The sequence below is a fragment of the Ambystoma mexicanum genome, chromosome 7p, assembly GCF_040938575.1.
Source record: "Ambystoma mexicanum isolate Mex_15411 chromosome 7p, UKY_AmexF1_1, whole genome shotgun sequence".
Classification (NCBI taxonomy): Eukaryota; Metazoa; Chordata; class Amphibia; order Caudata; family Ambystomatidae; genus Ambystoma; species Ambystoma mexicanum.
This window is the reverse complement of record NC_090939.1, coordinates 585,510,802-585,538,302: the sequence shown is the minus strand read 5'-3', so window position 1 is coordinate 585,538,302 and position 27,501 is coordinate 585,510,802.

Below are 27,501 nucleotides of genomic sequence, written 5' to 3'. Positions count from 1 at the left end.
AGTGTAGGAGGTTGAGTGTGAGGCTGATGTTGAATTGAAGTGGATCAGGGAAGGCCTCGTTAAAGGCTGGGAGGCAGTTAAGGACAGACCAGAAGGGAAGGGCTATTCACAAGTCTTGCATGAATTAGCAGAGGGTCCCTGCGGTGTCTCTAGAGGTGTGAAATTGGTGCCTCCCATCAGCCTTAGAGGTAGAATTGTGGAATTGGCGCATGCTGGACACTTAGGTTGTTCTTTAACTAAGAGGAGACTAAGGGAGGATTATTGGTAACCTTCTATGGACAGGGATGTTGAACAGGCAGTGAAGGAGTGTCAAGCTTGTGCCATTAGCGATAAGAGCAAGGTGGTGCATCCCCAACCAGTACATCCTGTAGAAATCCCCAAACAGGTTTGGTCTAAATTGGCTTTGGACATTATGGGCCCCTTTGAGTGTCTTCAGCTGGAGTGTAGATTTCTATTGGTTCTTGTTGATTATATGTCTTGGTGGATTGAGGTTGCAGCAATTGGAAATGTCACCACTGATTCTGTTATTGCCTTCTTGAAGAAGGTGTTAGACAGGGAAGGGTTACCGGCTAGCTTAGTGACAGATAATGGCGTGCAGTTCACGTCCAAAGCCATGAAAGAGTTTCTAGATCAATATGCCATTGCACATCATCGCACTGCCTTATATAATCCGAGTGCCAATGGTCTTGTAGAGAGAGCGAACGGTACTGTTAAGGCTGCCATACAGTTGGCCTTGGCCAATGGTCTGGATCGGCAGGAAGTTTTGTCACAATATCTGGCAGCATATCGCAGGACTCCATCGGTGGCCACGGGTAGGTCTCCGTTGGAATTTATGAGAGGTAGAAAGGCAGGAACCACACTTAGGACTTTGGCCGTGGGTGTTGGTGGTCCATGTGAGTTGGATTTAGAGAGCATTCACCGCAATATTTTGGCGCGCCAGGAAGTTGTGGCTTCTTCTTAGAAGTCAAGGAAGGAGTTACAAGTTATGCCTGGGGATACTGTGTTTATAAAAAATCCTAGGTTTGTTCAGAAGGGCAGCACACCTTTTTGCCTCCCAGCAAGGTCGCAAAGACGGGTAGGGGTCATGTGCATTTTGAGGATGGCTCCATTTGGAGTAAGAAACACGTGGTGGAGGGTGGTGTTGCTAATCCGCGCATTAGGGAAGAGGGAGAGCATGTTGCACTAGACTTTGACCCTGTGAGTTCCCAAGTAGAGGTGTATGGGCATGAAGGTGCTGTGGCTCGGACCCCAAGAGCAACTTTGGTTGTGGAAAGTCAGAATGTTCCGATTCTGGAAGCTGAGGAGGGGCATGAGAGTGAGGTGGGGCGTCCTTCTAGGCGATGTGGGCCGCCTATAAAACTTAAAGACTATATATGTTAAATGTTACATCATGCTTAGGCTATTTTTCCTGAATTCATTATTCTACCATCAACAATGATACAGCTGTGGCATGGAATTGTGTGTTGTTTACTAGTATGTTCAAAAATTTCCCAGTTCTCATTTAGTTTGTTCTTTTGCATTTATATTAACAATGATTAATTGGTTATGCAAGGGAAGAGGATATGCTGTAATGTATTGCAGGCGCGTGTGGAATGCTGATGGGCGTTCAGGCATCAACATTCTACACGGGCCAGTTGGTTTCTGGACTTCTTGGTCGCGGCGGCTTGTCTCTGGGGTCCACACAATAAAGACTTATACACTTACCTGTGTGTCTTGGATTTCATCACAGTTCTTATCCATGAAGGTGGTTGCTGTTTTGCACAGAAAACCAAGACTAAAACTGGAGCTCACTTTAAAAAAAGGTTCAGGAGCCTGTGAAAGTTGAGGGGCTGGCAGCTGCTTTTCTAGTAGTGACATTGTTAGGGCCATACCCTTCATTAACTGTAGTTCCATGATGGCGCATGCGTGATCTGCAGCCGTGCTAGCATGCCGATTTTAAGTGAGACACGCTCATGCTAGTTGCAGGCACCACTATGTCTCAAGGTCCCCATAGAGTTAAACTGGCTTGCATACACTTTACTTATGTAGGCCTCCTCTTTTTCAGTGCCTTTTCCTTGACAACACTGTGTAAACTGATCCGCAGAGCCGTCTATTGCTCTGCCCAATTGGTGGTGATAGCAATACATTTGGTGTCTGCCTTTACGCACCGAGCTTTATAAATCTACTTCAGAGGCATTTTAAAGCCGCTTTGCATGATAAGGAAACTTGGCTGGGCTGCACTAGTTGGCCAACCATCTGGCCCAGTCATGGTCAGAGCAGTGGTACCCTCCTTAAGTTCACACTGCTCAGGAAATGATTGCCGGTGCACCAATCTATTCAGAATTGTCTAAAGACAATTGTAATACATGCTAAAGGTTATAACTGCGTACTTGATGATTAATGTGCAAAAATACCACTCCAGTATATGTAAACCTTTGAAGACTTGCAGAATAACCTCTCAGAGAGCCCTCATGTACCCATCGCCCATTCTCATTCACTGGATAATTGAAATAGTCGCTGTGACATCTATCTGCTCATGTTCCATCCTTGCACAGTGGAGAACCGAGCAAAAGTTAAGTAGTCATCCATATTTTTTTTTTATAATCGATTGAAATGGCAAAGCATTGCAAACAATTCCGTGCTGCTTTTTTCGCATGGTGCATGTGCTATATTTCCATTGTCTCGGGAGGATAGCTCAGTGTCAACGTGATCACCTTGGAGGCAATGCATCGTGGAGTAACACAAGTTCGATCCCCGGGTCCGCGCTTAGAAACCTCTGGGTACTAAGCGCGTTATAAATAACCTTGTACATCACATCATACATGTGACCGCGTTCACGGGGTGAAGGGCAGCACTTGTCAAAACATCCTGTGCAGAATAATACATTTTGCATCATCAATTAGGTCTCTTTTTATGTATTTATAGGTGAATAACGAGTTAGTTGCTCGCATCTGCTAAACATTGTCAAATATGTATCAAGTAAGCCCCTTTTCCAGATGTATGTGATTGTGCAGTACAGAATATTAAAACCTGACCGTTTGAAATAAGTATACATAAATTGAGTTCTGAACGTATGGCTACCATCCGTTATTTCTGTCATAGAACTGAGTGATTTAAGGCGCGTGCTCGTTTAATGAGGAACCTTAATTTCTGCTTGGTTTGGATGTCCCTTGTCCGCCATTTCAGTGTTTGGAATTAGAGGATCCTGTATGGTGTTCGGTGCCGGAACTTTGGAACCCAAACCGTTTTCCTCGCTGTTGTTCGAACAGCTTTGAAAAACCTAAAGCATGTCAGCGATCAGATCTTAATCTGAAAACAGTGAAGAAACGATAAAGTTATTTAAGTAAACTCCCACTGGCTGGATTTAGGCGTTCAGTGAGCGTTCGTCTTGGGAGCGTATTGCCAGCCCTGGATGTGGATGAAATAAGGAAGTAAACTAGATTCGCACTATCCCCTGTGTTGTCTTTTAACAGTTTGAGTAATCAATGGGCAACCTATCGTACGTGCAATTGCGGAAGGACGTTACTCAGATGGGTTTCAGTGCAGGAACTAATTAGTTTGGAATGCTAATCAATGAACATCACGCCATGCATACACCTGACAACTCTGTGGCTAAACTGGGGTGGGGGGTTGTTTTCAACATTCTAGTGATACTGTTCTACAGTTTCCCACCTGAGAGGCTTTTTCAGTGCCTAATTGGTTTTGGCTATTAGGTGGTGTTTAAAGCGCCACCTTTAAGCCAAAACTATTGTCATTAAAATAAGAGCTTTAACATAAGAGCTCCAAAAAGGGGATTTGAATGAGGGTCTCTAATGCATTTCAATGCAGATGACACTTGAGGATGGATGTGTGTTGTTTGGAGATATGTGTCCCACCCATTTAACGTCCATCTCTAAGTCAAATCCATATGATTTTCCTCCCATTCCCATCCATCTTCCCTCAAACCACACCCCTTTCTGCACTCTTTTACCTGCAATGCCAACCGTTTTTTTTCTTAGGCATGGGAAAGGTTCTTGTCAAGCACTGCTGAAGGGGTATTAACTAGCCTTCAATAGTAGCAGCTGCAAAATGGTGTGAGTGCCTGGGCCTCTAATAGGAGTGCCTGGCAAATGCCTAATACTTATACACAAGCCGAAACTGTTGGGTTTGCCAATGATTTTTATTTTTTTACAAGTTTGCGTCCGCAAAGACCTTTTTTAATTGTTTGACTCATTCTTGTCTCTCAATCATCATTGTCCAGTGTGCAGGTTAGGCTTGAGTAGGCATCTAGGCCTGCCAGATTATAGCAACAGGCAATTGCAATTTAGTTGTCAATGACAATCACCCAATCCATATCACCTCTACTCTTCATTCATTGCATTGGCTCTGCTCCAAACCTTGCAAACCTCATAGTCTATGTAAAGTTGTTTGAATAGACAGCCAATGCTTTTTATGACAGAGGACACAGCTTCCTTTCATTCCTCTCTTCCTTCCATCCACTTTTTCTCCAATATGACATCTTTGCTTCTCAGGTTACCTGCTTTTGAAACTGTCTCACTTTCACAGGTCTCGCAATGTGGGGGAACAACCTTTCTTTGCTCTAGAATCTGCCCTAATAACTCCCTCCCTCTTCCTCAGTGTTCTATGAGCAACTTTCCTGTCTTCCTTCAGTCGTTAAAACTCTGTTTTTGAAATTGCTATAGGGATTATTTTGCAGTTCCATCATATTCCACTTTGCACCATTGCCAAGAAATCCATTTATGGACACACTTGCACTCTAGAAATGTGTCATGATCTGCTCATGGGTGCATTGGAGGTGGTCACCCTGGCGCATGTGGCACAGCACCAATACTGGAACAACTTAAGGACCCATCATTGTGGCTCTTCGCTGTGCATGCCCCAATGTCCAAACAAGTGCTATGAAGCCTGCTGGAGTAGTCAAGACCTGCTGCAGGAGGCTGCTACTTACTGTTTGAGACACGCTTCCTGGATTACTGGAATACCTAGACTCTTTGAATGATCCTACACATGTTGCAGCACTTCAGGTTGTGCTGTGCCTGCTGCGTGACATTCCTGAAATCTTCTCCTAGTATTCCCTGTTGTCCCTAGCTCTCTGCCTTGTGTTCCCCTCTAGATTTCTATTTCTTGCCACTTGCATCCTTGCTGTTCTCCTCTGTAGCCACATGTCCCCAGCATTGCCTGCTGGATTTCAACAGCCTGAGTATATCTTTCATTGAGCCTTGATCACTGACAACACCTGTGAAGAAGTTGATGGGTTTCTTCCCGACAAGGTTTATCCCTCAGAAGGCACAATGCGTCCCCTGCTGTTCCCTCACCTGGGGGCACATGGCGACTGGAGGGGAATGGTCTTACATTTTCACTCCACAGCTACGGACAAGAAGACAGATGAGGCCAGACACTGTTAAAATTGACCTAAGCCACAATAACACCGGGTCACACACAAGTACCTACTGTAGACAGATATACACAATGACCAATGACATAGATTTCCAGAGACATATATGTGATCTTTCTGGTCTTGACTAAGTTTTACCTTGGTGTTTGGTCCTGGTGTTTTCTACCATGATCTTATGTAATATGAATCAATTCAAAGCCTTTCACTGGAAAGTTCAAGTTGCAGCAACATTAAAATGTCCTGGTAGGGCCTGTTGAATTATAATCAGTGGTGCTCCCTTTGTTGGACCTCTTCTGCATTCCAAGTTTCTTTTGCCTGCATGTGTGCATTTTAAAATGGAGCAGGCGCACAAACCAATTGAGGTGTCCAACTAGGTCATTGTCTACTGACCAATTGTTACAGTGATAGTCCTAATCCTAATGCTAGCCCTGGCCAAAATACACATGGACAAACATTTGCAGATATGTCAAATAACGTTTTGAGAACTGCAGCATGTTTTTTAAGCATAGCATGCTAGAATGGATTTTCTAGCGATGAAAGAACTGCAGGCGAAAGGTTTATGTGTCGATTGCCCAATATAACATGCGATACCTCCTGAAAGATTTATTAGCCATCAACGCTTTGCATGTTGAGACTTCTCAACGCATACTTAGAAATGGAAAAACAAAACTAAAAACAAGCATTGGGAAGCAAAATTCTATTGGCCGAAAAAAACAAGACCGGCTGAAGGTGCCACACACATAATATGGGGCTACTTGACAGCTGTGCCTTGTGGTACCGTCTAATCACACACATGCAAAAAGGGGTGAAATCTGCCAAATGGGTTTACATATGTGTAGGCATGTTTATACAGGTACTTGAAGAGGGCAAATGAGAGCTGCAATGTGGAGTCCCTGAAAGACAAATTTTTGATGTGGTGATGGTCTCATGAAGGGAGGTGCTGGGGCACTAAAAAGAACTGGATAAATAGCACAGTGTGGTAATATATTTATCACAGAAGTCTATGCGCAACCTCTTGGTCGAAGTTTTACATCTGGGTAGCATTGCCGCAGACTTCGATTCTCTGATGATGATCAACTATGTGGGATAATTGTTAGTTATGAAATTTGAAAAGTTAATACTATCATCAAGGTTTTTCCTATGCTTCAATGTGCTTGTAAGCGCTGTTATGATAACTGCTATCATTACCCAATGGAATGGTACTCAAATTAGAGACTTTGAAAGGGTGAAGGGCTCAGCCAATTCTACCTCGACTTGAGCTTGTGAAGAGCAGGTTGGCCCCACGGCTGACGCAAATGTATTAGCTCAAGAGCTATATCACTGGACGATTATCTTCAGAAGTGTAGGCTCTAGTAGAACCCTTAGTTCAAATTGCAGCACCTACCGTTGTAACATAATCCTTGTTAGGCATGTAAAGTACAATCAGAAGAGGGGTCTCATTTGGTAGCAACATGACTTTACAACTGCTACAACAGGCAAAGACATATTCATGTCTGAATTAGGATGCACTCTTTCGTCATTAAACTCACATTTAATGGCCTGAGGTGTCCCGCAAAATCTTGGCAGGATCAAAATATATTGACCATGTAACATTCTGCACTATTAGACATCATGCAAATGATGTTCTTAGGGAACTAGAATGTGGAATGCTGTGTGGAGAATAATAGTGGCATGCATCTTCTTTTAGAATGTGCATCTTTAGAAAGATTGGTTAACAGAAGGAGCGCTGACTTAGAAGAAGCCAGTGGGCCATAGACCAGATCTGTAATAAAGAAGAAGACACATAGGGCCTCATTACAACCATGGCGGTCCGGGAACTACGGTACCGGTAAGCATGCCTTTACCCTAGTTCCCGGACTGCCATACTACATTCTCTGCTCATGGATGCCGTTTCACCCGCAAGGTTTTTCCTGGCGGGTGTAACGGCACCCGCGAGCAGAGCATGTCGGATGCACCGGCACAACTCTGAATGTGCTGGTGCATCCGACGTCCCCATCCCCATTCAGCCCTATGGGGCAGAATGGGGATCGGGACGCCCTTGATTCCAGCACCTGCAAATGGGCCATTACCGGGTCCGCCAAGCTCAGCATGACTCAGTTCTTGCCCATTCGTGGGTGCCGGAAATAATGCAACTCCGGCCGCTATCACCATAGTTGTAACGAGGCCCATATTCACTTGTATGCTGTATCATTTCAGTGGCAAGGAACTGGACAATGCCAGAGCCCCAATGAGTACTGGCATTGCTGCAAACCTGTTTCCCTCTGCATAATTCGTGGCAACAGTTCTATTTGCCTTGAGGAGAGAGACACCTACCTTCATCTTCGAGGGAAGGAAGAAGTGAAGTGTTCACCGTGGTGCTGTCCTGTGGCACTGTCCGGTGTCCTGAACTAACTGCATTTACCCTGGGAGATGTGCTTTTTAATTATTAAGTACTTCAAGTACCAACGTGTCCCGTGACCTGAATTACGGCGAGTTATTGCATTTGCCCTGGGAACTGTGCTTTATTAAGTGCTTGAAGTACCAGTGAGGCAGCAGCATCTACCTGGCTTGTCTGGAAGACTTGAGGAAGTGTTGAGGATTCGCTCCTGGATGTTTGAAAGTACCCATTGCTGCATTACGCTGTCGTGGATATTATTGCTTGTCTGGAGAGCTTCAATTGCTACTTTGCCTAAACTGCTTCCTCACGAGCTTTAGCTTCATTGTTTTAATTTGGGGAGCTGTTCTGATGAACCGCTCACTCGCGAGCGGTTGACTTCTAGTTTAAATTGCAGTGCGCCCGGAAAGAAGTAAACTACTGTATTAGAGCATGCCCTGTTGGCTGTTGTCCTTGGAATCCTTAGCAAACAACTGATTCTGTGACGTGCACGCACAGAGTTGCAGGCTTCCTGCATCGTTGCTGCTTAAGCAACAGGTACACCTTAAAGTAAAGCAGCTTCGAGCATCACCACGCCGGCGGTGGCCATCTTAAATCTTTTATTTTAGTTTAACGTGTGTTCGTTCGTTACAGAGTTGTTTGCCTTCTCAGGAAATGCTTTCAAATTGAAATGCTGGAGTAAATGGATGTAATCCTTTTCCATTATACTGGTAGCAGCGGTCAACACAACATACAGGTACCTTGTGCAAATACTTTTATGCCACCAAGAAGCATAATCACAACTGGAAAATGACAGTCATTGAGAAAGACAGGGGATTCAGTACTGTTCTCACCGAAACTTTAGCTGTCAAACATATTAACGTGTACATCTCCTCAGTAGTGAATTGAGTAAATGAACTTTCAAGACTTATATATTACATTTCAGAATTGTATGCTAATTTAGGATAGCTGTATCCCACGGTTGTGTTCTGTACTTCATTCTTCTGTCCATATTACAATTGTGTTACGCTAAAATATACTGACATGCAAGGAGTACCTCCTCCTAATTAATTATTGAAGAACCAAGGTGATCCTAGTATTCCTTGGAAGAGGTGAAAGAAGCTGTTTGAACACTATGTCTTAGCTATACATGGGTGGTTACATTTTTCCAGTGAAGAAAGAAATGTCTTTTGTTACATTGTTTAGGAAATTATGACCAGGAACAGTTCACGAACCTCCCTCAGTTGTCTAGTGATGAGTCCAGTGGATTATGAAAAATCCATTAGTATAATTTTATATAGATACCATTTTGGCAAGAGGAAACAACAAGAAATAGAGTTGGTAGAGCAATACATCACTGCATTGATGGGATTAGCTACTATTTGTGAGTTTGGTGTTGACTTCAACGAGAGACTCTGTGGTCAGTTTATATTGGAGTGTGCTGATAGCAAGCTGCGAGAGGCTTTATGGTCTAAAAGTAATCCCCCTTTGAAAAAGTACTCAGAGTTGCAAATGACGTTGAACACACTCATAAATGTGTCAGGGAATTAGAGAAAAGAACATAAATTGAAGTCAAGAAAAGTGAGAATACACATGTTATGGAGGCTCTAGCCAAACAGAGGCAGAAAGCTAGATAAGAACAAATCTCTCATGAGAAAGAGGGGGAACAGATTTCATGAAAAGAGAGATGGTGAAGTCAGGAAAAGATGTTTTCGGTATGACAGTGTTTATCATTTTGCCAACCGTGACAAATGTCCTGGGGTTAAAGCTCTCTGTAAGAAATGCAACAGGAAGGGTCATTTTACAAACTGTTGCAGAACAAAGAAAGAGAATGCAGAGTCTGTTGATGAACTGTGTGATGATTCTGAAGTGTGTGCATATATTGTAGAAAAAGAAGAAATGAGCAATGTTATTGATGAGGATGCAGATACCGAGAAACCCATGTCTGTTGCTAAGATACATGGTGGGAACTTCGAGATGATAATACATTCAGGTGCAAAATACACCCTAATGCCGAAGAACATTCTTGAAAGTAAAATACCCAAGAATTTTAAACTGAATGACATGGATATAAGACATGCGGCATATGGGGGAAAACGGATTGAAATTCTAGATTGGTTCTGGACTACAATATAATTCAAGGATAGGGTGGCCAAATGAAAGGTGTACGTCTCAGATGAAGGTAGTCTATCTTTATTGAACTGGTCTCATCAAAAAAGATTAAAGATAAAGTTAGACCCCAATGCCAAAGAGGCTGTGTATGTAGTGGAAAGAATGAATGGTGATGCATTCTCAGGTGGTGTGTCATTAAATCTTGAAACCCATGAAGTGTTCAAGGAGAAACTGGGCTGTTTTTATGTGAGGACCTAGACCAACCTTTGGACTTCTGAAGGGTAAATGCTGCATCGCCTAACTTGTGAAGAGCAGCATTGAATTTGTCATGATGATCTTTGGTGGATGTCCCCATGACAAGAATATCATTTTGATAATAGAACACCTCTGGGATATCTCGAGAAATCTATTGCATCATTCTTTGAAAGAATGCTGCTGCAGATATTAGTCCAAGTGGCATTCTTTTAAATCGAAAAAATTCCATCCGGTGTGATGAAAGTGGTGACATTCCGTGAATCTGGATGTAACCTGATTTTGTGGTACGCTGACGCCGGGTCAAGTGTGGCAGTCCTGTGGAACCCCTTGAAGGATCCATGTGTCCAGGGAAACACCACAACAAATTTATTGTGATGCGGCAAGAGAATGGCAACAACAACATATACAAGGTTGAAAAGAGACATGTATTCATAGCATGTTTACAAATAGAGTTGTAACAAGAACAATAACTTGTTTGTTTATTGCAGTTGCACACAAGGTTTACTTCCTTATATAGCTTTGGTATCCACAACATGTTTATAATTACAGTTTAATATTCACATATACAAAAGATGCATTTATACAACTGATCTTAAACTCCTTATAAGGAGATGAATGCATGTTTATTATTGCTGTATTTTTACACCATATGATTTAGGGTACTTTCAAGAATAAGAAATAACACACCTCCCTTCCTTTACCTAGTAGGAAAAGGTTACCTGTATCAGCGCAAAGCAATCCTACTCTTGGTCCATGTTCGACCATTCATTTAAAACTACTGCATCATCCATAACTTTGTCCACCTTGAATGGACCACTGAATTTGTTTTCTCCTTTCAGTACCCCCACTGGTCGTGGAGCACCTACCCTGTCACCCTGTTCTGTCTTTGATAACCATTCCAGAGCTGTCTAGGGTGAAGGTTCATGGCCTCTGTGACAGGGTTTTTCAGGCTGTCCACATCGTGCATGCATTGTATCTTTGAAACAAAAATTGACCTTCATTGGCGAAGCCACCCACGCAGGCCTGGGTGCTATGACCACAAGGTGAAATTGCAGATTGTGGGACGCAAATGGTTTGCGGAGGGATCAGATTGAGAAGCATGTCTTGTCTCACACAAAGCGATACATAAGAATCACCCCCTTCTGCCCGGAATACCTACAGTAACAACCTATCGCTGTGAATGAAATCATTTCTGCTGTAAAATAAGATATATCAGGAGACTACAACTTGACAGCGTGGAAAACTGCATCACAAGCGCAAATTTTAATAGAGACAAGGTGCGAAGTACAATTTCAATATACTGAGCATTCCCAGGCAAACATCAATATTCCCCTCTTGACACGCCGCCGCGCATTACAATTTGACTTGCGCGCATCTCATTGATTTTGCCTTTCATTTCCGCTGTGGACTTGAGTATGCATATCAGTATAGTTGAAATATTTCCCTGCTCCCAGAGGACCAGAAGAATAAAATATGAGCGACATAAGCAAAAGGCTTTACCTCTTCCAGCAGTTGAATTCTCCTTTATGCTATTTTCAAACAGCATCAGCGGGTGCACAGGGAAATTTGTTTTCAAGTGCAGAGTGGAACTAAAGCACTACATTTCACTAGAAGCGTTGGATTATAATGCAGTGCCTTCAGCGTGAATCCTCCTCTTCCTCTCAGCAACAGACATGGGAGAAATACAATTCCATTGATATGTGTGTCGTCACGCTTTGTTCATTATTTTTCATGGTCTCATGTATTTAGGATTAATACTTTTTTGATCTAAGATATAATTGTTTCTTATTATTATGCAAATAAGGGTGATCATTATGTAAATGATCTTTTAATGGGAAGAACCCTTAGCGTGTTTAGGGTCACTCAAATATACACAACCATAGTAAAGTCATTTGTATTCATGCATCGTGAATTAATCAGCGTTTCTTAATTTTATTCTAAAGTATTGACCTTGAGCAGGCACCCATTTGCCATTTGCCAGAAAACCTGCATCAGCCATTCTATGGCCACAATGCTTGTCATTCCCAAAAAAGATTCTGACGACTAAATACGTATATTTCAAAACAGACCGTCTGCTCTGGATTGATTATAAACTAACGAAGCATAGCCACTAGCAGGGACCGGAGCCAATATCAAAATCAAAGACACGATGCCACTAGGATTCGCGCAAAACAACATAATTTGTATTTGTATGTTTTAATTGTTAGTTATTTATTATTACTGGTCATTGGTGGGATGCAATGTCTTCCATCTAAGGGCATGTCAGTGCAAACAAAAATTTGGGCAAATAAAAAAAGTTAACTGCAGATGCATCAAACATACAGAAAAAACAAATAGCTGCCCAGTGGTTAGTTGGAAGGTTTTGTAGATTTACTGTACAGGCAGAAACAACAATGATATGATATGGCATTTATAACGTGCCTATACACAAGTGTTTCAAGGCGTGATGAGGCAAGGGAGGGGGAACAAGAGAGGACAGACAACGATCCTACTAGGCCAGGTGTCATTCAGATTGTGCAAGTGTATGGGAAGGGGAAGGAGAAGAAGTGCGAGGGAGAAGGGGGAGAGGACAGAGAAGCGACTGGCTGCGGGAGTTTGAGGTAGATGAGCAAAGAGCTCGAGAGGAAAGGTGTTTAGGGAGAGAGTTGAAGGTATTGAGGCCCCAGGCCCCAGAAGGCCTTTTGGACGATGCAGAGGGTTTTGAACTTAATCCTCGCAGCCACTGGGAGCCATTGCAGAGATTTCAGTCCTGGAGAGATTCGATCCCTGGGCTGAGGCCAAGGACAAGTATCGCGGTCCTGTTCTGGATAAGGCAGGAGAGTAGAAGCAGGCAGATTTAGAAAGAGGGTGTTGCAATAGTCCAGGCTAGAGAGAACCAGAGCTCTGAAGACAATGAGCTTCTGGCGGAAGGAGAGGAAAGGAAGTATACCTCTGAGGAGGTGCAACCGGTAGCGTGACTTCTTAGAGACATCAGAGATGTGAGGAGAGAAGGAGACTGTAGAGTCGAAGATGACCCTGAGGTTTTTCGCCTTGCAGGTGGGAGAAGGAAGAGGGCAAAGGGAGGCGGCTAGAGAGCTGAAGGGAAGGAGGCAGCGGGTGTGCCGATGAGGAGAATCTCAGTCTTACTGGCATTAAGGCAGAGGTCATTGGCAGCACACCACTCCTGGATAGCAGACAGTCAGAGATGAGGGAAGTGGAGGAGGAGGCAGAGTGTAGCCTGAAGATGAGTTGGGTGTCATCCGCATAGCACTGAAAATTGGGGCAGAGAGTGGCGATGCGGTGGGCCAGGAGTGCCAGGTATTGGTTGAACAGCCAGGGAGAGTGGTTAGACCCCTGATGGACACCACAGGTAGAGAAAAAGATAGCAGAGAGGAAGGACCCAAGTTGGACCTGGGAGGGTTGGTCAGAGAGGAAAGAAGTCAGCCACGCCAGTGTCTGACCGGTGATACCCAGGTTATCACGGAGACGGTTGAGCAGGATGGCATGGTTGACTGTGTCAAAGGCAGAAGAGAGATCAAGCAGGATGAGAGCACAGGGGGTGTTAGAGTCAAGGTTGAAGAGCAGGTCTTCACGGATGTTGAGGAGAGCAGTTTCCGTGCTTCTGGCAGCTCTTAAACCAGACTGGTGGTCATGAAGACAGCCGACAGATTCAGTGTGGAGATTGAGCTGGGAGATGACCAGTTTCTCCAGGAGCTTGCCCAGGAAGGGAGTGATGGAGATTGGGCAATAGCTGGCCGGGCAGGAGGTGTCGGCAGTGGGTTTCTTGAGAAGGGGGTGCACAAGGGAGTGCTTCAGGGGGTATGGGAAGACACCAGTGGTGAAGGAGTGATTGCAGAAATCAGCCAGGGCAGGAGCCAGGGAGTTGATGTGGTCCTTGATGGTTTTGGAGGAACAGGGGTGAACCTGTCTCGATAAGACTTTCATAGATCGGACTTGTACAGCAACCTTGTCTGCAGAGAACAGGGGAAAGGCAGAGAAGGAGGGAGAGGAGGGGGCTGCAGAGTGGCCAGAGGAAAAGCAGGGAATGGGGGAAGGGGGTGGAAAGGAGGAGAGAGAGGACAGGATGTCCTGAGTTTTAGAGATGAAATGTGAAACCAGTGCCGTACAGAGGACCTGGGTGGGGACAGGAGAGGTGTAGACTGCGGCAGGATTGGCCAGTTCCTTGCAGATTTTAAAGAGTTTGACCGATGCCGCAGAGACGCGGGCTTGTATATGAGCTCTCTTCTTGGATAGAACAGAGAGCCGATATTGCCAGTTTGTCAGAGGATGCACATGAAGCACACCATTTCCTCTCGGCCACCCTACACTTGCATTTTAGGGTGACGAGGTCGGAATCGTACCAGGAGTCGCACTTGGCTTTGGGCTTCAGGCGGATTTACATGACAGGGGCAAGGATATGAAGAGTATCAGAGATAGCTGAGTGGAGCGTGGAGAGGGCTGTGTAAGGATGAGAGTCATCCAAAGGGGGTGGGAGCAATGAGAAGGTGGCAGCTAAAGCCTCAGCTGAGACGCGCTTCATGGGTCGGATGACTGAGAAGGTGGATGGCAGTGATGGAAGTGGCTTGGCCTGAGGGATAGGGTGGGTGAGGTGGGAGGAGAGGGGAAAGCGATCACTCCAGGGCAGAGGAGTGGTGAAAGGGATAGAGAGGGGAAGGTCTGAGGAGATAAGAACTTCCTTAGTGTGCCCTGCAGAGTGAGTTGGGCCAGAGGGGAGAATAGTGAGTGAGAGAGAGTCACAGAGGTTACGAAAGAGTCCAGAGGGAGGACAGGCGGCATCCAAGTGGATGTTGAAGTCACCAAGAAGGAGGAGTTGGGCAGTCGAGACCAGGAGGGAAGAGGAGAGGTCCGCCCACTCAGAGAGGAAGGAGGAAATCTGACAAGGTGGCCGATAGATAGTAGTGGAATGGCTAGGGGAGAGAGAGAGCCTGCAGATGAGGCATTCGAAGGAGGAGTAGGCCTGCGTATGAATGACAGAGGCGGGAATCCACTTGGGGAAGATCAGGGCTACACCCCCCTCAGAGCGGTTGGCCCTGGGAGCAGAGAGAATCTTGTAGCCCTCAGGTAGGAGCGTATCAAAGCTCGTGACAGAGCTGGCAGTGAACCATGTCTCGGTGAGACCGAGGACATCAAGGTCAAGTTCTTCCAGAAGGCGGCAGATATCCGAGGAGTGTTTGACAGCAGATCAGGAGTTTAGAGTGGCAACATGGAGAAGGTTGCTATCCTTAAAAGACTTCTGGGGAGGGGTACAGATCAGAGGTACGTCCTGGAGAGGTCTAGGAGGAGCCCGGGAGAGGACAGAGAGGGAGGGAAAGGGCAAGGTAGCTGAGGAGGAGGCAGAAGGGGGAGGTGAGGTAGCCACGGAAAGGGGAGAAGGAACAGCAGGAGAAGAAAGGAAGTTGATGAGGCGCGGGAAGCTTCTATCAAAGAGTGAAGGTTAGCCTGGGGGCCTTGGACCAGGACGGTCCCATTAGAGTAGACATTAATGATAACTTTAGAGGAATGGAAGGATGCCAGATGGCGTCCCAGCGGGTGCCACCATTAGTGGGAGCAGAGGAGAAAGGGGAGAGCACAGAGACCAAATGAAGGGTCCTAGGTTTCATAATGCAATTTTTAAATACTGAAACAGTGCATATTAGACAGTAAAAAACACCTAAATTTGAGAATCCTAATTTTTAAATACTGAAACAATGCATATTACACACTAAAAACACCTAAGTTTGAAAATCCTAAATAGGGAGAAAAGGCCAAGGTTTCACAATGCAATTTTTAAATACTGAACAGTGCATATTAGACGGGACGGGGAGAAGCAATTTGCGGGCAGACAGGGGGATAAGAGGTGGGGAGGTGGTTAGCAACTGGCGTCCCCTGCGGACACCTGAAGACACAACCAGGAGCCATCAAGGGGGGAGTCGCGCTTTGCCTAGGGGCCCTTAGCCGTGTGGGACTGCCGGGCAGGGGCTGCCCTGGGGGGACCCGTGATAAGGAACGAGTAGGCCAATCAGGGTGGGGGTGGGCGTGCTCGGAGGAGGATGGGAGGAGGAGAAGAGAGAGAGAGAGAGCGGAAGGGAAGGGGAGTGGGGAACAGGCCCACGGGCCGAAAGGCAAACAAAAAAGAGTACAAGAAATTTCAAATAGCCTCAAAGAGGCTCTCACCAGCAGAGGATTTCACTGCAAGCCACCCGCTCAGCCGAGGTGGAAATGGCAAGCGTGGATGGTGGGCAGGGAGGTGGAGTGACCCAGAGAACCAGCTACCGGGGATGAGGCCAATCAGGGTGGGGGGGGGGCGTGCTGGGAGGCAAGTATTTCCCCTGTAAGGACACATGATGCCTTGCCCTAAATATTGCCAGTATTTGCCCATATAAGAGCACACCTGTGATGGTTTTGCCCAAATACTACCACCATAAGCTCATCTAAGGTCACACCTGCAATGGTTTAGCTGTTTGCTACAAGTATGCGTCCTTATAAAGCCTCAAATAAAACAGCTTGGGCCCAAAATGCCACCATTCGCCCCGTAAGGACACACCTTTGGTGACTTTGCCTCAAAATGCCAAAATGTGCCCCTGGAAATACACACCTGTGATGGCTAGGTAATAAAATGCAAGCAGTTGCCCTTTATTAACACATCTGTCCCAGGCTGGCCTAAATATGACAAGCAATTTTCCCTTAATGGTCAAACCTGTAGTGGCTTTGTGCCAAATATTGCCTGAATTTTCATTGTAAGGAGACACCTTTAAGGGTTTTTCATGCACTAGGGCAAACATTTGCAACCTATGGCAGTGAAGATCACTTCCGGGCCATCTGCAAGAATGCACCCGTGCTGAGGCCAGGCAAAGGATTGCTAAGGGGAGACAGAGAGTCACACGGACAAGCTCAAACAATGAAGGAACTGGCAGTGCACCAAGAAAATATAGACCTTGAGACAAGGAGAGCAGCCAATTTGCTGCTCACAGAGAGTGGCAATCACCAAATTGGCACGGATACCGGCACTCCAAGAAAACTGTCTGGCATTGAATCCACATTATCCACAGACAATCAGAGGAAAAAGGGGTATGCATCGGCATTAGGAAATGACACAGTCAAGGAACACAGCACTGTTGAGGGGGCCTCAACACCCCCCCCCCCGAATCCCTACTGAGGTAGCCTCACAGACCATAACCCGGATGACATCACCAGAGTAATAATGAAGAGGCGACATGGCTGAGCACACACATAGAGAGTTAGCCAGGTGCAAAAGAACACACATGAACTGCTTGCTGGCACTTAAAAGCAATTACTATGAACAGCCATGAAAATAAAATTGAAACTACAGCTGCTTTGAAATGAATTGGCAAGGATTAATACACAGGGGGAGACCTGACACAATGATTTTCCTGAGAAACTCCAAGCAGAGCTGGCAGTGCAGTCCCCATGTCCAGCCTTGCCAAGGATGCTGGGAGAGACAGTTTGAGGCAGCAAAAAGATGAAACACATGCAAGGGAAGAAAGCTGAAATTTGTCACAAATGCAAGCAGAGAAAATCAATGTACCATCCCTGAACATGTGATCTGAAGCTGGGGAACAAGACCCATTCATTTGAGGAAGAAAGGAACTGTTGTTCCCATCAAACTGAAGACAGACGATGTAAATATGTAACACAGCATGAAGGTGAAGACTGTAGTGTCCTTGCTCAAGGTCAGAGAAGTCAGAGAGGTGGTACAATTAGTGGGAAACAGGTGGTTCTCTGAGGCTACTCTCCCCAGCCATCATTTCTGTTCACATACGGGTAAATTTCATAAAATGACAAGGCTTACACTGAACTCCCAGGGGTGGTGCTAGGTGCAGTCACCAGATCTGGCCCAACCAATCAGATCATGTGCCCCTATAGGATTTATGTATACCTATATTTTTTACCCATTTCATTGAAACATTTGGCTCTGAGGTCATACCAGTTTAAAACCTCACTGCCCACCTATAATGAGCTGAGAATGCATTTGGATGGTGCAGAAATCCGTGTGCTTTTGCCTACTTTCGATTAATAAAAGCAGACATTTCTGAACACCTCCGTTTCTTGGCATGGGGGATTTCCCTCGAGCCAGCCTCTGTTTTTTAATTCCACTCAAAGGGTAGCAGAGGGATGGCTGCTCGTGCCGTCAGTGAGAAATCCTGTCTCTCCTGCATTCCTGCCTGCTCCCTATGGCACATCCAGAGATCAGATGATAAGGGCGGCAGGCTGTGGGAGTGACAGCGAGTCTGAGAGCTCTAGCAGACCTGCAGACTTGGTGTAAGTATGGGTCCAGGCATCTGACAAATACATGGGGGAGGGAACTGGGGGAATAGTTATGTTTTTGTCAGTTGTTTTGTCAGCAGATTATGTATTGTAAGTGTAGACTCAGCTTTATGGCAAACAGGGGAGGGCATGGAAAGGTACCGCTTGATGATTGTGTTAAGATTTGGTTTCATATGGAATGTTGTTGTTACATTTTTGTTTTGGCTAGGGAACATTTGGTATTGGGTAATCCGTTTGGTCAGTCAGCTTAGATGATTGGTTTAAGACTACAGATGAAAAAAGGTATGTAAATATCAGATTTCCTGTGAAATAGGCAGGCATTTTAACTTGCTTCATAGATGTGGTTATCTGTGAGTAGGGTTGTCAGAAATAGCTTGCTCGTATCATGGAAGTTGAGTTCCTTGGTTTATTCCTCAGAAAAGTAGACCTCTATGAAGCTAAGCCATAGATAAAAGAGGACCACAAGATGTATTGGTTTTCCCTGTTGGTTAGGCAGGAAGGTGGCCACATATATATTATTTATGTTTGTCAGGGTTGTCAATGTGTTTGTGAAGTGTTTAAAGCAGACTTGTATTGAAGGGGACGCTGTTGACAACACTTTCCGTAGGGTTTGTGATGTGGCATATGAAGTATCTTGTTAGGACTTAATGTGATTAGAAGGTGGCAGATTCCATCTTGGTGGATTGGCGCTTGAATTGGCTTGAGTAGCACATGCAAGAATTGTATATTGGCCTTTGGGTGCAGACAATTGAAAGAGGGATGTGGAGAGCTCGGAGTGGGGCTTGTGGGTAATTTAAGGGAGTAGTTTAACATTGATGCTAAGAGAGAAATGCATTGGGATCCATAGTGAAGGTGAAGGTTAAAGTGAAGGTGACTTGTGGTGTGTGTGCTGAGTGCATTTGAACAGTGGTGTGTTTTTAGTGCAGTTGAATATGTGGTGTGTGGGGAGGAATGCATACAACTGCGTGTGTTATGTGGTCTGTGTTAAGAAATATAGTAATTGTGTGTGTTGTTTTTTGTTTCTCTTTCTCTCTTTCTCTCTTCTCAGTGATGCTGCGGCAGCTTGTCTGGGTAAGGTATGGGGTTTTCAGTGTTTAAATGGATGGCCCAGCTTTGCGCTGACTGTAAAAAAGATATATTGTAAACTCTGACGTAGAACAGTTTATTTTTTAAGAGTTTTGAAGATTATACTCTTGTGACCAGCAGTGAGGGGAGGGAGGAAACCCAAGTAGGTGAAGCTGGCTTTATTTAGCACGGAAGGCTTCAGTGCATGCAGCTGAATTTTTAACCTATGTTTTGTGCAACATGAAATAAAATTAAGTAAGCAAAAAGAAAGTGTATTGAGTATGGTAGGCAATCAAAGTGTGATGGGCCAGAACCCCAAGAAGCAATGATTTTCGGCTGACAGGGGTCTGCGGAAAAAGTCGCACACATATGAATTTCAGCAAGGAAATACATTGTTAATGTCAACTTTCATTACATGGCGAACGAGGGCAATGTGACTCTGTGCATTGGGGAAAAGTGCATGAAATTCAGGCATTGTAAAGTGCAAAGTAACAGAGACATGGTTTGCTTGCAGGGATTGGGACGTAACTAGAGAAATGACAGAGGTATAGAGAAGAGAAGATTTAAAAAGGTTGGGATTTGGATGACTGGAACAGAGTGTGGGGGGCTTATGAGATGCAATTTGGGAAGCAGAAGAGAAGTGGACTGCAGAGTGAGCTAAGTAAGGAAAGCATTAATATTTCTTAGTGATTGTGATTTGAGGCACCTAACATGTGAGATTGCACATTTATATTCGGATAATGAATAACATATACTTTAACACAAGCATATGTTTTATGTTTTTTGTATTTTTTTAATACAATTTATCAGTGCAACTGTTGTCAAATTTGAAAGCTCTGCCTTACAAACTGTATTGACAAGGCATAAGTTTTGTGTTGGAGGTTTAAACATTTACTTGTCTGCAGCTTTGTTGGCCCCACTTAATGGTGAACATCTAAGGAGTAAAGCAGGTTTTGGTTGGCATTGGCAGTGGGACAAGTGTCAGGACATGTCATGATAAATATGATTATTAATGTAGGCCTTTAAGTGCCCTGGCAGCATTTTAAGGCTACCCCACAGTAAGGACTTATTGAGTTGTTTTTTTTTATTAAAACTCTTACAAAATATATGGGTAATAATGTTTTTTGACAATGGGAGTGGTTTGTTGGAGCTGATTTTACTTGAAGGAATTTAACATTGGGTTTTTTTTTTAATGAGGAATGGGCAGTGAAAGGAGATTGTGTTAGTGGATAGTGTAAATGGACATCCATGCATAAAATGACCTATTTTTGTTTAACAAACCATTTTTATTGGGTCACATGAGCAGCTCTGCTGTTTTAAGGTTGACACTGTGCCAGAAGTTTTTTAAAGAATTATCAAAGACACTGCATAAAGACATAGTGGGGTACGTTTTGTGTATGTATTATTTAGCCCTTGCAGGTGCTTTTTTATTAGCAATGAGTGGGACACTACAAGACAGGCACACAAGGTAAAAGGGAGAAACGCTTTGTGATTTATGGGGAGGAATAGAGCTGGAAGTTTCAAATGCATTTTAGGAAGATGAGCTAGCAAAGGAGGGTTTCCAGACACACGCATAGTGAAGCAGGAATTTTCAAGGGTCAAGATAGGGCTGCAGGTACACAGACAGATATAATTATGGGAAGTAAGAAGCCTCGGATATAAAACACACATTGCTTAGCTGTGCACAGGTGAGAGAATATGGGCGTAAGATTAGGACATATTTTGAAAGCATGCAAGAAGGAGAAAAAAACTACAAAAGACAAAGGAAGGACAATTGGTAAGACTCGAGGGAGGTACATCCTTCAGAGCACAGTGCATAACCCCATGAACAGTAGGCCCAAGATCATACCGTGTCAGGAGTAGGCACTGTGGGTTAAAAACACATCGCAGAAAATGCGGCCATTGCAGGCACCAAAGCAATGCATATATACACATAGAACAGGAGGTTTGTCGCATTGAGAGGGGACCCATTTTAGAGGAGCATGACCAGAATTCTCCCCCAAAATGTTAGAGGAGACACAAGAGCATTCAATTAGAAAAGAAACGGGTTTCACATGAAACACATACACAGCAAATATTACTGGCAGAAATTAAGGGTACATTGTCATGATACTAACAGCAGTTTTGTTCAAAAGAAGGGCACACACACAGAAGGAGAAAAGGACAAACAGCTAGAAGTGAGCTTCAGAGGTGTGATGGCGAGGGGGAGGGAAGAGTGACTTCACTCACACGAGATAAGGATGAGGGGGTAAAGTGGGGAAGAGAGATAGGTCTTGATGAAGGGGCAGGCATACCCATTAGATAGCCAGGGGGGGCGTTTATACCCGGGGAATGAGTATTCAATATACATTTCGCATATCAAGAAGAAAGAAAAAAGAAAACATAGAAGGGGAGGATTTGACATCACAATTAAGTATGCTGCAAGCTGATATCAGACACTATAGTTACACATCAAAGGGAACCATGTTGGAGGCTTAGGAAAAGGGGCCTAGTGCACTGCTGAAAGGGAGCCGAGCAGTGTTTTATGGCAATTTTTCTTTCAAGTTTTCTTTTTGGCTGAGAGGGAAAGGGGCAATCATGGCAAACTCTATTATTGCAACAATAGCACAATAACAGATCGAGGAAAGGAAACAAGGTGTTTAACCGGACATAGGATGAAGGCCAGCAAGGAGGAGCTACAGATGGAAGCACAATATGCAAAATAGGAATGGCAAGCCAGTAAGGAATCAGCATATTAAAATAAGTAACACATTTTGTATGCTACTAATGGATTTTGAATGCTTTAATGGGTTTAGGGATGACATTATTTCGTGTAGCATTATTGGTGCAAAGTAGCAATGTAAAGAGAAGGAGAAACACTTGAGGGGTAGGTACTTGTGGAAGGGCAGGGTAGGGGGATAGAGATGGCAGGTAAGTACTGGGGGAGGTGAAAGGAATGTGGGAGGTCCCATATTGATCTTGAGCGGGGAGAAGGAGACACATGTAAGTAACAGATAGAAGGTGAAGGAGATGTAGAAAGGTTTTCAGTGAAACACATCTTTCTGTACAGGACAAAAGGCACAGATGAAGCATGGCACTTGGAAGGTGGCCCTTAAAGAGAAGAAAAGTATCATTTTTTTAAGAAGTGTACACAATATAAATAAGTTAACCTGTATCAAAAGGTATGACTTGAAATGTAATGTTTATATGCTATGTATGAAATATTTTTTTATGATTTGAAATGTAATGTTTATATGTGATGTGTAACTTTATATTGAAAAGAACAGACATGCATGTGCAAGAGATGGTAGGCAAACATGCGCACACATATCTCACACCCGCATTCACTCACCCATCATATGCGCTAGTTTCAGCATCAAGAAATGTTAGGGTGGTAGCAGCTACAGTTTGCCGGAACAACATAGCACAAAGAAGATGGACAAGGGGAAAAATGCCAAGAAAGAGACAGCTCCTGAAGGCCTGTCAACAAATAACAATCCCAAAAACAAGTTCAATGTTAATGGAAAAAGGAAAGAATCTTGGACATTGCATGAAGGAAAATACTATCACAATGCCACCTCATTTCGGAATTAGGAATCACAGAGCAGGAAAGCCAAGGAAACACATGCAGGAGAAGAGTGAGAGCGCATCTAAAGGGGAGTACTGTTCTGTCCATTACTTTATTATGAATTTTTGTCCCCATTTGGTTTTTACAGGACAACATAATTCAACTCAAGGATGTACGCAGGAGAAGAAAGGACTATCGTCATTTTTGTTGTGTTTTTTTGTCTCTCATGCGGTTAAGAAGGAAGAAATGGGACAGTTAATGCTCCAGAGAAATTAGCAGAGCACCCACATGATGAATGACATTTGGAATAGAGGTGGGGGTAGAAGGCATATGAGATGTAAAGTTGATGAACGGAATAGATAAATAAAAGGAGGTAGTTGCAAACATTTAGGCAATGATAGTATGTAATAAAGTAAATGTATTTATATTTCGAGAAACTCACCCGTTTTCTCTGTGTTTTAGGCACAAGGTGTGAACAGTGAATGACCTAAGCAACCGAGCCCCCTAAGAAAAGAAAGAAGGTGTATCACCAGGAGGGCCTGTGGGACCCAAACTAATACTCAGATGTCACAGGCTGGGACATGAGAAACACTCTAATTGTGTGATCCCTGTTAGGGAGAATTCTCCAGAATGGCTACTTTCCCTTACCTACTGAGTCCCTCAGCAGCTTTTCTGGATTTCTAGGATTTATTTTTTTCACCTGGTAAGAGTGCAAGCCTTTTTTCCCACTCTTCCATGTGTTTTGCTGTGTGTGTGTAACATTTTTGTGTTCATAGACTGTGTAGCTTCCCCTACTCCACAGGCATCAACTTTTTACTGTGTGTTACACAGCACCTTTAGTGCAATGACACAGGGTTGTCTTTTTTAGACTTTCCAGCTTACACTCCATTTTCCGGGACTGACTACTGTCTCCCAGAACATGGAAATTTGCCCTTGACTTTATTAGTCTTTTTAAATCCACAGACCCAGTGCAAACTATCTTACATAGAGTTCTGGAAAGGGTTAATTGTTATCTCTTTTTGTGTGTTTCTCATGGAACATTATTTCATTCCCTTTTCATTAAGATTTGGCCGGTGGCAGTGGTAACTACCCTATTTTTTCTACCACAGTTATTTTAAATAGCTTTGGTATTGTTTTAGGCTATCTTATTCGCCATTTTTTTGTAAAAGTATTTCTTGTGTTCTACTCTGCAGGCCAAACCAGGTTTGGTTCCTTTTTTTGCCGTCCTTTGGCAGGCTTCTGCACAGAAGCCCTCCTTAGGCACCTGAATATCTGAGGGGGACAGGATGTGAGAGAGTGGATTGGGACTCCCTGCACAGGGTCTCCTTGGACACCCATGTTGCACTTGGGTATGATTGGCTGAGGTGACTGTCCCGCTGGGACAGCCACCCTGCTGTGTGATTGACAGCCATGCTGTGTGAATGGGGGAAAACTGCATAAAAAGCAGGTCTCTGGGACTGAGAAGGCAGAGTCGCCACTGGATCGAGAGAACTGAAGAGAAGCTGACAGAAGAGGACCTCTACCACGACTGAACCTCCCGGTGAAGCCCTGCTGCATGTCCGAATGTCCAAACTTCGACGACAAGGAAGATCTGTAAGGAATCTTCTCCCCTTGAGCTGGTGGGACCAACCAGTTGACCAAACTGCAAGCCAGGCCTCCCTCCTCTGGTCGAATTTGCTGTGCACAGCTACAGTGCCTGGATAGCCAGGAGGATCGGACCCGGCATTGGGTTTTAAGGAGCAAACCTTTTATTTGTTGCTTTGCTCTGCTGCTGGTTTCTTCCCTGGGCAGTGGAGGACCCTCCAGTCCTCCTACTTTGTGTCAATCCGACAGTCACTTCAGGAACCATGAGCCTGCAGGACCTGCCAGGAACGTCCACCTCAGCTACAGCCTTCTTCTCCATTTAAGGTACTTTTCAAATCCGGTCTCTCGTTCTGTCCGACCACGGTAAAAGTGCTTGAAAGCTTTTGCCAATCCAAGGGCTTCTGCTTCTCTATCATTTAAAGTAACTTTTTGTCCTACCAAATTCATTCTGAACTCTTGGCAAAGACTTAACCAAGAACTACGCTGATCTGTGTGATCCTCTGCATAGACTTTGGTCCATTGACTTTGGCCCTGGCCTCTTGATTTGATTTCCTCACTGTAATTACTTTTTCTAGATTGCCCTGCTTACTTACATGTTGGTGCTGCTGAACGTTTGTCTAACTTTGTCTTTCCCTCCCTTTTAAATTACTGGAGTGCCATTTTGCTCACACTACATTTTTAGCTTAACTTGTCCAGAATATATTGGGTGTGGTGTAGTGTATTGAGATTGTGATTTTTCAGCTGCCTGCTAATAGTGAAATATTTTATAACTGATGTGTAAATAAATGCATATTATTTTACTCAGAAACCTTGATTCAGTGTTTGTTTGAACCATAGTACTTGCTGTCCTTTCTGCAACTATTTGTACTGCTCACTTTATTCTTGAGATAAGCCTGGCTGCTCAGCCATCGCTACCACTTTAGCGTGTAGTACAGGCTTGTACCGAAGGTGAATTTGTACTGTCACTTGTAGTCTTAATTGTATGTGGTGTTCCCAAAGGGTACTGCATATGGTTCTGCCTAACGCTGGTGTACAGCGGTGAGGATCAAGTTTAGTGATTACACTTAGAGTGCTGCTATTACTTTGGGTCAACTAACCCTAAGGCTAAACATCACTAAAAAGCAATATTAATCATGTCTGACATGGAAAGATACAGTCAGGAGACGACCCTACCTAGTTACACTGTGGATTATTTAAAACATCTGTGTAGAGAAAGGAATCTCTCTGTTAAAGGCAAAAAGTCAGAGTTGATTGAAAGGTTGTTAGAGAAACAAAGTCTGGAGGGTGGGTCTGAAATACCCAACCCCTCAGCAAATGTAGAAAATGATGAGTAAGATCATGTGTCTAGTATTAATGAGATAGATGAGACAGATGTGTCTCACAATGTAGACCTCACTGTCCCTTTACTTGCTCAGCAACCTCAATCTTTGTCCACTGGGACCCCTACAGATCCCACATTCAGTCCTGATTTCTATGCTCTAGAAAAGATGAGGCTTGGATTGGAATTGAAATGTTTAAATGCTGAAACTGAACACAAGCATCAAGAACCTATGCTCAGAGAAATGGAGATGAACCATGCCTTTCAAATTAAAAGTTGTCTTTGGAAAATGCTTCTCTCCCAGAGTCTTCTAGGTCTTCCAGTCCTAAGAGACCTCGTATGCCTAAAGAAATTGTGGGTATGTATGAGGTTAAGCTTGATATTTTGGATTGGTTGGCAATGTTTGAATATAACCATGGGATTCAACACATTACAGGGAATCAGTTGCTTCCTTGGCTCTTCTCTACCCACTGTCGCATCTGATGTTGCGATGGAGTTGAGGGAGGTGGATAGAATGGATAGGTGTGAAGCTAGCGTTAATTGCTGGATTTGGGAAGACCCCTTCCCAATACCTTAAGAGGTATAGGACCCTCAAAAAGCATGATGGTACCCCTTGGGCTACCTGGGTATAGGGTCACAGAGTAAACCCTTATGAAGGTTATAGAAATCTTGTTATGTTGGAGTCAATTTATGATGCCTGCTCGCCTGAGCTCAGAAAGCACTTGGCTGATTCTAAGGAGATAGATCCAAAGAAGTTAGCTAAGGCTGCTGACTTGTGGGTTGTCAACAGGGCTACTCACAAGGATTCTGGGGCAACTCAGAAGAAGGATGAGGGAAAGCAGCCGAAGAAAGATAAGGAGAATTCTAATACCTCCAATCCAAAAGAGGGCACCAAACAGCAACATAAGGTTAAACCACAAGGGAAACCGAATCAGGCTAGTGTACCTTCTGGACCCAAACAAGGTGGAGGTCAGAACAAGCCCCCATTCCTCAAAACATTTGAGAAATATTATGTTTGTGGGTCAACTGACCATGTGAAAGGGGATCCCAGATTTAAGGGTAAACCTTCAGGGATCCACACTGTCTCCTTATCCTTCTCCCCAGAGGAAGAAGTACCTATGGCAAGTGGAAACTTTCACTTACTGGCTGATGAACCCACGAGAGTCTCAGCTAGTGCTTCTTTAGTGTCCGTGGGATTGTGGGAACAACAGAATTTAGATGTCTATAATTCCATCCCAGATGATACTAAAGAGTATTATAAAGATAGTGTTCTTGTGAATGGCCAGGAGACTCCTGCCATCAGAGACACTGGAGCCAGCATAAATGTGGTTGGTGAATCATTTTTCAAGGTGGAGGATGTTGCTAAGGCACCCAAAGGCCTGAGCAAGTTAGCTGGAGGCCCTGTGCAAATTCTTCCCCAGTTACAAGCTCTCATCCAATGTAATGATATGACTGTCAAGATACCTGTTAGTGTGCAGAGTGAAGTGAATGGGAGAGTCCTGTTGGGTAATGACCTAAAAACTCTTTGAGTTGTGTCTAGTACCCCCAGGCCTCCCAGTAAAAGGAAACAGGAGCTCACTAGGCCTGCAAGTGAGAGGACCTTGAGAGGCTCTCCAGAGGAGGAGAAA